Below are 12,105 nucleotides of genomic sequence, written 5' to 3' on the forward strand. Positions count from 1 at the left end.
TTTCCTCTGGGCTGGTGCCCAAATCAAGGTTGGGTGTAGCTGTAGCGAATGCCACAAACCTTTTCCCGAGGCTGCTGAAAGGGATGCAGGAAGGGGGTCAGAAGTCCAGGTTACGGGCAAAGCGAGGAGGCTGGGGTCGGCAGAGGGGTCGGCAGCCCTCCAGGCCGGGTAACAAAAGCAGATGCAGCAGACACTTCTCTGGTTCCCCGGGCTCTTTCTGTCCTCGTACACATTATGAACTGAATATCGGTCCCTTCTGATACTTTATATTGGATCAACAGTGATTTTAGCACGTTCGGGAAGATTAAGGTTTTTTTTTTATATAAAATACCAGTGACTTAACGATATGTCATGTGCATATTTCAGTACATTTTGGAACGTCAAGAATTTAAAAACAAATGAACAAAAAAACACCAACTCATCCAGACTGAAGAATCATTTTAATTTTCTTAGCGTGCGAGGAGTTATTAGAAAATCTGGGTGACACTGATACGTGGCGAGTATTTAATTTTCTTAGCGTGCGAGGAGTTATTAGAAAGTCTGGGTGACGCTGATACGTGGCGAGTATTTAATTTTCTTAGCGTGCGAGGAGTTATTAGAAAGTCTGGGTGACGCTGATACGTGGCGAGTATTTAATTTTCTTAGCGTGCGAGGAGTTATTAGAAAGTCTGGGTGACGCTGATACGTGGCGAGTATTTAATTTTCTTAGCGTGCGAGGAGTTATTAGAAAGTCTGGGTGACGCTGATACGTGGCGAGTATTTAATTTTCTTAGCGTGCGAGGAGTTATTAGAAAGTCTGGGTGACGCTGATACGTGGCGAGTATTTAATTTTCTTAGCGTGCGAGGAGTTATTAGAAAGTCTGGGTGACGCTGATACGTGGCGAGTATTTAATTTTCTTAGCGTGCGAGGAGTTATTAGAAAGTCTGGGTGACGCTGATACGTGGCGAGTATTTAATTTTCTTAGCGTGCGAGGAATTATTAGAAAGTCTGGGTGACGCTGATACGTGGCGAGTATTTAATTTTCTTAGCGTGCGAGGAGTTATTAGAAAGTCTGGGTGACGCTGATGCGTGGCGAGTATTTAATTTTCTTAGCGTGCGAGGAGTTATTAGAAAGTCTGGGTGACGCTGATGCGTGGCGAGTATTTAATTTTCTTAGCGTGCGAGGAGTTATTAGAAAGTCTGGGTGACGCTGATGCGTGGCGAGTATTTAATTTTCTTAGCGTGCGAGGAGTTATTAGAAAGTCTGGGTGACGCTGATGCGTGGCGAGTATTTAATTTTCTTAGCGTGCGAGGAGTTATTAGAAAGTCTGGGTGACGCTGATACGTGGCGAGTATTTAATTTTCTTAGCGTGCGAGGAGTTATTAGAAAGTCTGGGTGACGCTGATACGTGGCGAGTATTTAATTTTCTTAGCGTGCGAGGAGTTATTAGAAAGTCTGGGTGACGCTGATACGTGGCGAGTATTTAATTTTCTTAGCGTGCGAGGAGGAGTTATTAGAAAGTCTAGGGTGACGCTGATAAGTGGCGAGTATTTAATTTTCTTAGCGTGCGAGGAGTTATTAGAAAGTCTGGGTGACACTGATACGTGGCGAGTATTTAATTTTCTTAGCGTGCGAGGAGGAGTTATTAGAAAGTCTGGGTGACACTGATACGTGGCGAGTATTTAATTTTCTTAGCGTGCGAGGAGGAGTTATTAGAAAGTCTGGGTGACACTGATACGTGGCGAGTATTTAATTTTCTTAGCGTGCGAGGAGGAGTTATTAGAAAGTCTGGGTGACGCTGATACGTGGCGAGTATTTAATTTTCTTAGCGTGTGAGGAGGAGTTATTAGAAAGTCTTGGTGACGCTGATACGTGGCGAGTATTTAATTTTCTTAGCGTGCGAGGAGGAGTTATTAGAAAGTCTTGGTGACGCTGATACGTGGCGAGTATTTAATTTTCTTAGCGTGCGAGGAGGAGTTATTAGAAAGTCTTGGTGACGCTGATACGTGGCGAGTATTTAATTTTCTTAGCGTGCGAGGAGTTATTAGAAAGTCTGGGTGACGCTGATACGTGGCGAGTATTTAATTTTCTTAGCGTGCGAGGAGTTATTAGAAAGTCTGGGTGACGCTGATACGTGGCGAGTATTTAATTTTCTTAGCGTGCGAGGAGTTATTAGAAAGTCTGGGTGACGCTGATACGTGGCGAGTATTTAATTTTCTTAGCGTGCGAGGAGGAGTTATTAGAAAGTCTGGGTGACGCTGATACGTGGCGAGTATTTAATTTTCTTAGCGTGCGAGGAGTTATTAGAAAGTCTGGGTGACACTGATACGTGGCGAGTATTTAATTTTCTTAGCGTGCGAGGAGGAGTTATTAGAAAGTCTGGGTGACGCTGATACGTGGCGAGTATTTAATTTTCTTAGCGTGCGAGGAGTTATTAGAAAGTCTGGGTGACGCTGATACGTGGCGAGTATTTAATTTTCTTAGCGTGCGAGGAGTTATTAGAAAGTCTGGGTGACGCTGATACGTGGCGAGTATTTAATTTTCTTAGCGTGCGAGGAGTTATTAGAAAGTCTGGGTGACGCTGATACGTGGCGAGTATTTAATTTTCTTAGCGTGCGAGGAGGAGTTATTAGAAAGTCTGGGTGACGCTGATAAGTGGCGAGTATTTAATTTTCTTAGCGTGTGAGGAGGAGTTATTAGAAAGTCTGGGTGACGCTGATACGTGGCGAGTATTTAATTTTCTTAGCGTGCGAGGAGTTATTAGAAAGTCTGGGTGATGCTGATATGTGGCGAGTATTTACGGGCGGGTTACAGGAACAGCCGTGTGCAGATGTGCAAGGACAAGCAGCAAAAACGTTTTCCCAGCTCCTCCAGGCCTTCACAATTCTCACCGTTGAAATTTGGCAAATCCTATCCTCCCCCCCCCCAACGTTTACCTTCTCTCGCTCATCCAGCTCCCTTTCCTCCATCTTTTCCCTGATCTCTCGTCCCCTGCTTTTGTTTTGCTCCCTTCTCTCTTCTTCCCACAGATCCCCTCTTTCCCTCATTTTACCATCCCCTTCCCTGTGCCTCTCTCTTTCCCCATTCCGCTCACTTCCATCTTTCCCCCCCTCTCATCTCTTTCCCAGTCTCTCCCCCTAGCTCTCTCCTCTCTCTATCCCCCATCCCTTCTCCGTCTTTCCTCATCTCTTCCCCTCCCTCTTCCTCTTATCCCCTTTTCCCATTCCAACCTTCTTTGGCCCTCTTATCTCTCTTCCCCTCCCCTGTCCGTTTCCCCCTCCCTTTCTCCCTCCTTCTCCATCCCTCTCTCTCGTCCTCCCCTCTCTCTCCTCCTCCCCTCTCTCTCCCTCTCTCCTCCTCCCCTCCCTTTCTCCCTCCTTCTCCATCCCTCTCTCTAGTCCTCCCCTCTCTCCCTCTCTCTCCTCCTCCCCTCCCTTTCTCCCTCCTTCTCCATCCCTCTCTCTCCTCCTCTCCCCTCTCTCCCTCTCTCGCCTCCTCCCCTCCCTTTCTCCCTCCTCCATCCCTCTCTCTCCTCCTCCCCTCTCTCCCTCTCTCTCTTCCTCCCCTCTCCACGTTCCCTCCCTCTTGCTCCCCGTGCCTTGCCTTCCCTTTAGCTGTGTCACCCTCTCATTCCTGACGAAGGCTGCGCAGTATCGCAGACGGGAAAGGCATGCACGTGCCCGCCAGATTGCCAGCACCCACGACCCCAGAGCTGCCGCCTTCTAGTGACGAGACGCCTCCAAGAGCGGCAGAGCCAGACTCTTAGCAACTCTTCCAGGGCGACCCAGGGAAAGGGGCAGTTACTCGTTTCCCAGGGACTCCATCTGGGGAGCTTTAAATTTGGCTCATGTGGTTTGAAGCTGGAGCTGGTACCTGCCCTGACAGGCCCAGAGCAGCTGCTTGGGCTGGGGCTGTCTCGGAAGAGACAGACCCCCCCCCCCCCCCCCATTTCTGTGACGAGAGGATGTAAAATCTCCGTGCTCTCTGCGAGGCTCTCGGACTGCTCCTCTGATCCCGCACGTGGGTTGCACGCGGCGCTCTGGGCTCCGGCTTTCCAGGACGTGGAGGGAAAAAAAAGAGAGAAATATTTGCCTCCGGGGAAGGGAATCAGAGCACAGGTCAGGCTCGGGCCTGTTTTATCAGCTTCTTAGTCTGGGCGTGCAGTAGTAAGGCTGCGCTGGGAATCTTATCACTTCCAGACCCGTCCTCGGGCCCCCATCCAGGGCCGGCTGCTGCATGTGGGAGGGATGCGGTTATTACTGGGGGGAGAGGTGCTTTCAACCCCAGGTCTATATCTCTCTCTCTCTCTCCACCTCCTGCCTGATCTTCTGCTAGACCTCCCCACTGCCGTTCTGACTGGGGCATCTCTGGTCACTTACGCCATAATCAAGAGCCCTCCTTCCTATGGATATGGTGTGATATACCCAGTCCTGCAGGCGTGGACAGGTGTTTTGCTCTATTTTGGTAGCTCCTAGAGGGTGAGGAGAGCCGCCTTATGTACACCTGGGGGGGAAATAAATCTCCATTAAAAGCACAGAGCGCGACTGCCGCCTTGCCTGGGTTTTCCCCAGTTACATGCATGGAGGTGCAGTTCCAGTCAGGGCAGTTTTAAGCCTCTGTGAGTCCCTGGGCAGAGCTCACTCGCATGGACCCCTCCCCACGCCTCACCTTATAAAGGTTTTGCCTAATTTACAAACCATGGACTCAGCCCATCTTTGTTAAGACCTAAAGAAGATAATCTTCTGAGTTTTGCCTTCTCTTCTTTTTTTTTTTAATTTTATTTATTTTTGTACCATTTTATTTATTTTTTTGGGGGGGGGAGGATCAAGCTGGGCCCCCTTCCAAGGCTTTGAGTCCCGGGTAAGTGCTCCATTTGCCCTATGGATTAAAAAAAAAAATGCCCCCGGTTCTGATTTTTCCCCAAGACAAACAGGAACCGCATCTCCCTGCATGCAGTGCGGGGGTGGGGGGGGGGGGGGGGAACCAGGACTGGATCAAGCGGCAAATCCAGAGAGGGCGTTCGGTTCTGAAGTGGCACAGCCAGCGATGCCAGGAGTCCCTGCAGACCCGCATTTTACGGCCGTTATCTCCTCCAGCCCAAGGCAAAGACACAGGCTGAGAGAGTTTCTCAGGACCCCCGTTTCTTTCCTTTCAATACGACATCTTCACCGTTTGCCTAGGGCGGGTGCCTCTCTTTTTCATGCCTTCTTGTGTCTGGCCTTATGAAACGACTCCATCCCTTTTGGGTTTTTTTTTTCCTGAAAGCCACCCGGAGACATAAGAAGAACGAGGTCAGGTACACCCGGGGAGAGCAGGGGCCTGGAAAAGACCAGCCGTGCTGTTCTCTGATGCGAGCTCCGTACCCTCCCCCAGCAAAGTTCACTCATTCTTCAGAGAGAGAGGCTCCCGCCTCAACCAAAACCTTTGCAGTTCTGAGCCTCAGCTTTGTGTAACCTCTTCCCCCCCCCAAAACACACATACACACCTACACCTGCGCCCTCATCGCCACCCCCGGGCCGGCTGTCCCCTACTCCCCGCACCTCCCCCCCTACCGTCCTGCAACACCTGCACCCTCACTCCCAGCCAAATCACCCAGCACAGGGAGGCATCTTCAGAGGGAACAGGAAGGGATGGGATGCACATGCACTTTAAACCTGATTATACCTTCTTGAAATGCCATTATTTGAAGCAGGATAATTGCTTCAGAACGCCTAATTTCATTCCCTGTCCTTGGCTGGGGCTCTCGGCTTTCTTTCTCCCCCTCCTCCCCCATCCACGCCTGCGAGATCACACACGTGCAGAAATGCAGGCACACGCAGAGGCACACAAACACGGACACTCCCATAGAAAAGGCAGATGCACATCCAGAGATACATACACAGACATATCAACCCACCGCAGGCTCTGAGTACGCTTCTTACGTGAATCTCTGTGGAGCTGAAACCTAGATACAGACTGAGGAAGCAAAGCAGAACCGGAGGACACAATATGATGTGATTAAACCGTAAAAGCACGGTCTCCTGTAAACAAGAGGCCAGAAGAGCATCTGAAGAGCTCAACAGCAGCGCTTTGTCTGCATGGAAGTAAAAAATATGCAGTGAGACTTTGAAAGGATTGTATTACCACATTCTGCTTTAGTACTGCCAATACTACAAGCACATAATACACCCCAAAGGGGGGATATCCAATAGTATTATATTACCACATTCTGCTTTAGTACTGCCAGTACCACAAGCACATAATACACCCCAAAGGGGGGATATCCAATAGTATTATATTACCACATTCTGCTTTAGTACTGCCAGTACCACAAGCACATAATACACCCCAAAGGGGCGATATCCAATAGTATTATATTACCACATTCTGCTTTAGTACTGCCAGTACCACAAGCACATAATACACCCCAAAGGGGGGATATCCAATAGTATTATATTACCACATTCTGCTTTAGTACTGCCAGTACCACAAGCACATAATACACCCCAAAGGGGGAATATCCAATAATATTATATTACCACATTCTGCTTTAGTACTGCCAGTACCACAAGCGCATAATACACCCCAAAGGGGGGATATCCAATAACATTATATTACCACATTCTGCTTTAGTACTGCCAGTACCACAAGCGCATAATACACCCCAAAGGGGGGATATCCAATAGTATTATATTACCACATTCTGCTTTAGTACTGCCAGTACCACAAGCGCATAATACACCCCAAAGGGGGGATATCCAATAGTATTATATTACCACATTCTGCTTTAGTACTGCCAGTACCACAAGCACATAATACACCCCAAAGGGGGAATATCCAATAGTATTATATTACCACATTCTGCTTTAGTACTGCCAGTACCACAAGCACATAATACACCCCAAAGGGGGGATATCCAATAGTATTATATTACCACATTCTGCTTTAGTACTGCCAGTACCACAAGCACATAATACACCCCAAAGGGGGGATATCCAATAGTATTATATTACCACATTCTGCTTTAGTACTGCCAGTACCACAAGCGCATAATACACCCCAAAGGGGGGATATCCAATAGTATTATATTACCACATTCTGCTTTAGTACTGCCAATACTACAAGCACATAATACACCCCAAAGGGGGGATATCCAATAGTATTATATTACCACATTCTGCTTTAGTACTGCCAGTACCACAAGCACATAATACACCCCAAAGGGGGGATATCCAATAGTATTATAATACCACATTCTGCTTTAGTACTGCCAGTACCACAAGCACATAATACACCCCAAAGGGGGAATATCCAATAATATTATATTACCACATTCTGCTTTAGTACTGCCAGTACCACAAGCACATAATACACCCCAAAGGGGGGATATCCAATAATATTATATTACCACATTCTGCTTTAGTACTGCCAGTACCACAAGCGCATAATACACCCCAAAGGGGGGATATCCAATAATATTATATTACCACATTCTGCTTTAGTACTGCCAGTACCACAAGCACATAATACACCCCAAAGGGGGAATATCCAATAGTATTATATTACCACATTCTGCTTTAGTACTGCCAGTACCACAAGCACATAATACACCCCAAAGGGGGGATATCCAATAGTATTATATTACCACATTCTGCTTTAGTACTGCCAGTACCACAAGCACATAATACACCCCAAAGGGGGGATATCCAATAGTATTATATTACCACATTCTGCTTTAGTACTGCCAGTACCACAAGCGCATAATACACCCCAAAGGGGGGATATCCAATAGTATTATATTACCACATTCTGCTTTAGTACTGCCAATACTACAAGCGCATAATACACCCCAAAGGGGGGATATCCAATAGTATTATATTACCACATTCTGCTTTAGTACTGCCAGTACCACAAGCACATAATACACCCCAAAGGGGGGATATCCAATAGTATTATAATACCACATTCTGCTTTAGTACTGCCAGTACCACAAGCACATAATACACCCCAAAGGGGGAATATCCAATAATATTATATTACCACATTCTGCTTTAGTACTGCCAGTACCACAAGCACATAATACACCCCAAAGGGGGGATATCCAATAGTATTATATTACCACATTCTGCTTTAATACTGCCAATACCACAAGCACATAATACACCCCAAAGGGGGGATATCCAATAGTATTATATTACCACATTCTGCTTTAGTACTGCCAGTACCACAAGCACATAATACACCCCAAAGGGGGGATATCCAATAGTATTATATTACCACATTCTGCTTTAGTACTGCCAATACTACAAGCACATAATACACCCCAAAGGGGGGATATCCAATAGTATTATATTACCACATTCTGCTTTAGTACTGCCAGTACCACAAGCGCATAATACACCCCAAAGGGGGGATATCCAATAGTATTATAATACCACATTCTGCTTTAGTACTGCCAGTACCACAAGCGCATAATACACCCCAAAGGGGGGATATCCAATAGTATTATAATACCACATTCTGCTTTAGTACTGCCAGTACCACAAGCGCATAATACACCCCAAAGGGGGAATATCCAATAATATTATATTACCACATTCTGCTTTAGTACTGCCAGTACCACAAGCGCATAATACACCCCAAAGGGGGGATATCCAATAATATTATATTACCACATTCTGCTTTAGTACTGCCAGTACCACAAGCGCATAATACACCCCAAAGGGGGGATATCCAATAGTATTATATTACCACATTCTGCTTTAGTACTGCCAATACTACAAGCACATAATACACCCCAAAGGGGGGATATCCAATAGTATTATATTACCACATTCTGCTTTAGTACTGCCAGTACCACAAGCACATAATACACCCCAAAGGGGGGATATCCAATAGTATTATAATACCACATTCTGCTTTAGTACTGCCAGTACCACAAGCACATAATACACCCCAAAGGGGGAATATCCAATAATATTATATTACCACATTCTGCTTTAGTACTGCCAGTACCACAAGCACATAATACACCCCAAAGGGGGGATATCCAATAATATTATATTACCACATTCTGCTTTAGTACTGCCAGTACCACAAGCGCATAATACACCCCAAAGGGGGGATATCCAATAGTATTATATTACCACATTCTGCTTTAGTACTGCCAGTACCACAAGCACATAATACACCCCAAAGGGGGGATATCCAATAATATTATATTACCACATTCTGCTTTAGTACTGCCAATACCACAAGCACATAATACACCCCAAAGGGGGGATATCCAATAGTATTGTATTACCACATTCTGCTTTAGTACTGCCAGTACCACAAGCACATAATACACCCCAAAGTGGGGATATCCAATAGTATTATATTACCACATTCTGCTTTAGTACTGCCAGTACCACAAGCACATAATACACCCCAAAGGGGGGATATCCAATAATATTATATTACCACATTCTGCTTTAGTACTGCCAGTACCACAAGCACATAATACACCCCAAAGGGGGGATATCCAATAGTATTATATTACCACATTCTGCTTTAGTACTGCCAGTACCACAAGCACATAATACACCCCAAAGGGGGAATATCCAATAATATTATATTACCACATTCTGCTTTAGTACTGCCAGTACCACAAGCGCATAATACACCCCAAAGGGGGGATATCCAATAATATTATATTACCACATTCTGCTTTAGTACTGCCAGTACCACAAGTGCATAATACACCCCAAAGGGGGGATATCCAATAGTATTATATTACATTCTGCTTTAGTACTGCCAGTACCACAAGCACATAATACACCCCAAAGGGGGGATATCCAATAGTATTGTGTTACCACATTCTGCTTTAGTACTGCCAGTACCACAAGCACATAATACACCCCAAAGGGGGGATATCCAATAGTATTATATTACCACATTCTGCTTTAGTACTGCCAGTACCACAAGCACATAATACACCCCAAAGGGGGGATATCCAATAATATTATCTTACCACATTCTGCTTTAGTACTGCCAATACCACAAGCACATAATACACCCCAAAGGGGGGATATCCAATAGTATTGTATTACCACATTCTGCTTTAGTACTGCCAGTACCACAAGCGCATAATACACCCCAAAGTGGGGATATCCAATAGTATTATATTACCACATTCTGCTTTAGTACTGCCAATACCACAAGCACATAATACTCACCAAAGGGGGGATATCCAATAATATTATATTACCACATTCTGCTTTAGTACTGCCAGTACCACAAGCACATAATACTCACCAAAGGGGGGATATCCAATAATATTATATTACCACATTCTGCTTTAGTACTGCCAGTACCACAAGCACATAATACTCAACAAAGGGGGGATATCCAGTAATATTATATTACCACATTCTGCTTTAGTACTGCCAGTACCACAAGCACATAATACTCACCAAAGGAGGGATATCCAGTAATATTATATTACCACATTCTGCTTTAGTACTGCCAGTACCACAAGCACATAATACTCACCAAAGGGGGGATATCCAGTAATATTATATTACCACATTCTGCTTTAGTACTGCCAGTCCCACAAGCACATAACACACCCCAAAGGGGGGATATCCAATAATATTATATTACCACATTCTGCTTTAGTACTGCCAGTACCACAAGCACATAATACACCCCAAAGGGGGGATATCCAATAATATTATATTACCACATTCTGCTTTAGTACTGCCAGTACCACAAGCACATAATACTCACCAAAGGAGGGATATCCAATAATATTATATTACCACATTCTGCTTTAGTACTGCCAGTACCACAAGCACATAATACACCCCAAAGGGGGGATATCCAGTAATATTATATTACCACATTCTGCTTTAGTACTGCCAGTACCACAAGCACATAATACACCCCAAAGGGGGGATATCCAATAATATTATATTACCACATTTTGCTTTAGTACTGCCAGTACCACAAGCAGATAACACACCCCAAAGGGGGGATATCCAATAATATTATATTACCACATTCTGCTTTAGTACTGCCAGTACCACAAGCACATAATACTCACCAAAGGAGGGATATCCAATAATATTATATTACCACATTCTGCTTTAGTACTGCCAGTACCACAAGCACATAATACTCACCAAAGGGGGGATATCCAGTAATATTATATTACCACATTCTGCTTTAGTACTGCCAGTACCACAAGCACATAACACACCCCAAAGGGGGGATATCCAATAATATTATATTACCACATTCTGCTTTAGTACTGCCAGTACCACAAGCACATAATACACCCCAAAGGGGGGATATCCAATAATATTATATTACCACATTCTGCTTTAGTACTGCCAGTACCACAAGCACATAATATACCCCAAAGGGGGGATAACCACATTCTGCTTTAGTACTGCCAGAACCACAAGCACATAATACACCCCAAAGGGAGGATATCCAATAGTATTATATTACCACATTCTGCTTTAGTACTGCCAGTACCACAAGCACATAATACACCCCAAGGGGAGGATATCCAATAGTATTATATTACCACATTCTGCTTTAGTACTGCCAATACCACAAGCACATAATACACCCCAAAGGGAGGATATCCAATAGTATTATATTACCACATTCTGCTTTAGTACTGCCAATACCACAAGCACATAATACACCCCAAAGGGAGGATATCCAATAGTATTATATTACCACATTCTGCTTTAGTACTGCCAGTACCACAAGCACATAACACACCCCAAAGGGAGGATATCCAATAGTATTGTGTTACCACATTCTGCTTTAGTACTGCCAATACCACAAGCACATAACACACCCCAAAGGGGGGATATCCAATAGTATTGTGTTACCACATTCTGCTTTAGTACTGCCAATACCACAAGCACATAATACACCCCAAAGGGAGGATATCCAATAGTATTATATTACCACATTCTGCTTTAGTACTGCCAGTACCACAAGCACATAATACACCCCAAAGGGGGGATATCCAATAGTATTGTGTTACCACATTCTGCTTTAGTACTGCCAGTACCACAAGCACATAATACACCCCAAAGGGGGGATATCCAATAGTATTGTATTACCACATTTTGTAAGCCAC

The 12,105-nt window shown here is 44.8% G+C and overlaps 1 protein-coding gene across 1 annotated transcript in view; it reads left to right on the plus strand.

Moving 5' to 3' along the window:
• The window catches only part of LOC115097632 (fibrillin-2-like), a 421,199-nt gene that overhangs the window by 107,431 nt on the left and 301,663 nt on the right, over window positions 1-12,105 (plus strand).

The sequence above is a fragment of the Rhinatrema bivittatum genome, chromosome 8 (genome assembly GCF_901001135.1).
Source record: "Rhinatrema bivittatum chromosome 8, aRhiBiv1.1, whole genome shotgun sequence".
Lineage (NCBI taxonomy): Eukaryota > Metazoa > Chordata > Amphibia > Gymnophiona > Rhinatrematidae > Rhinatrema > Rhinatrema bivittatum.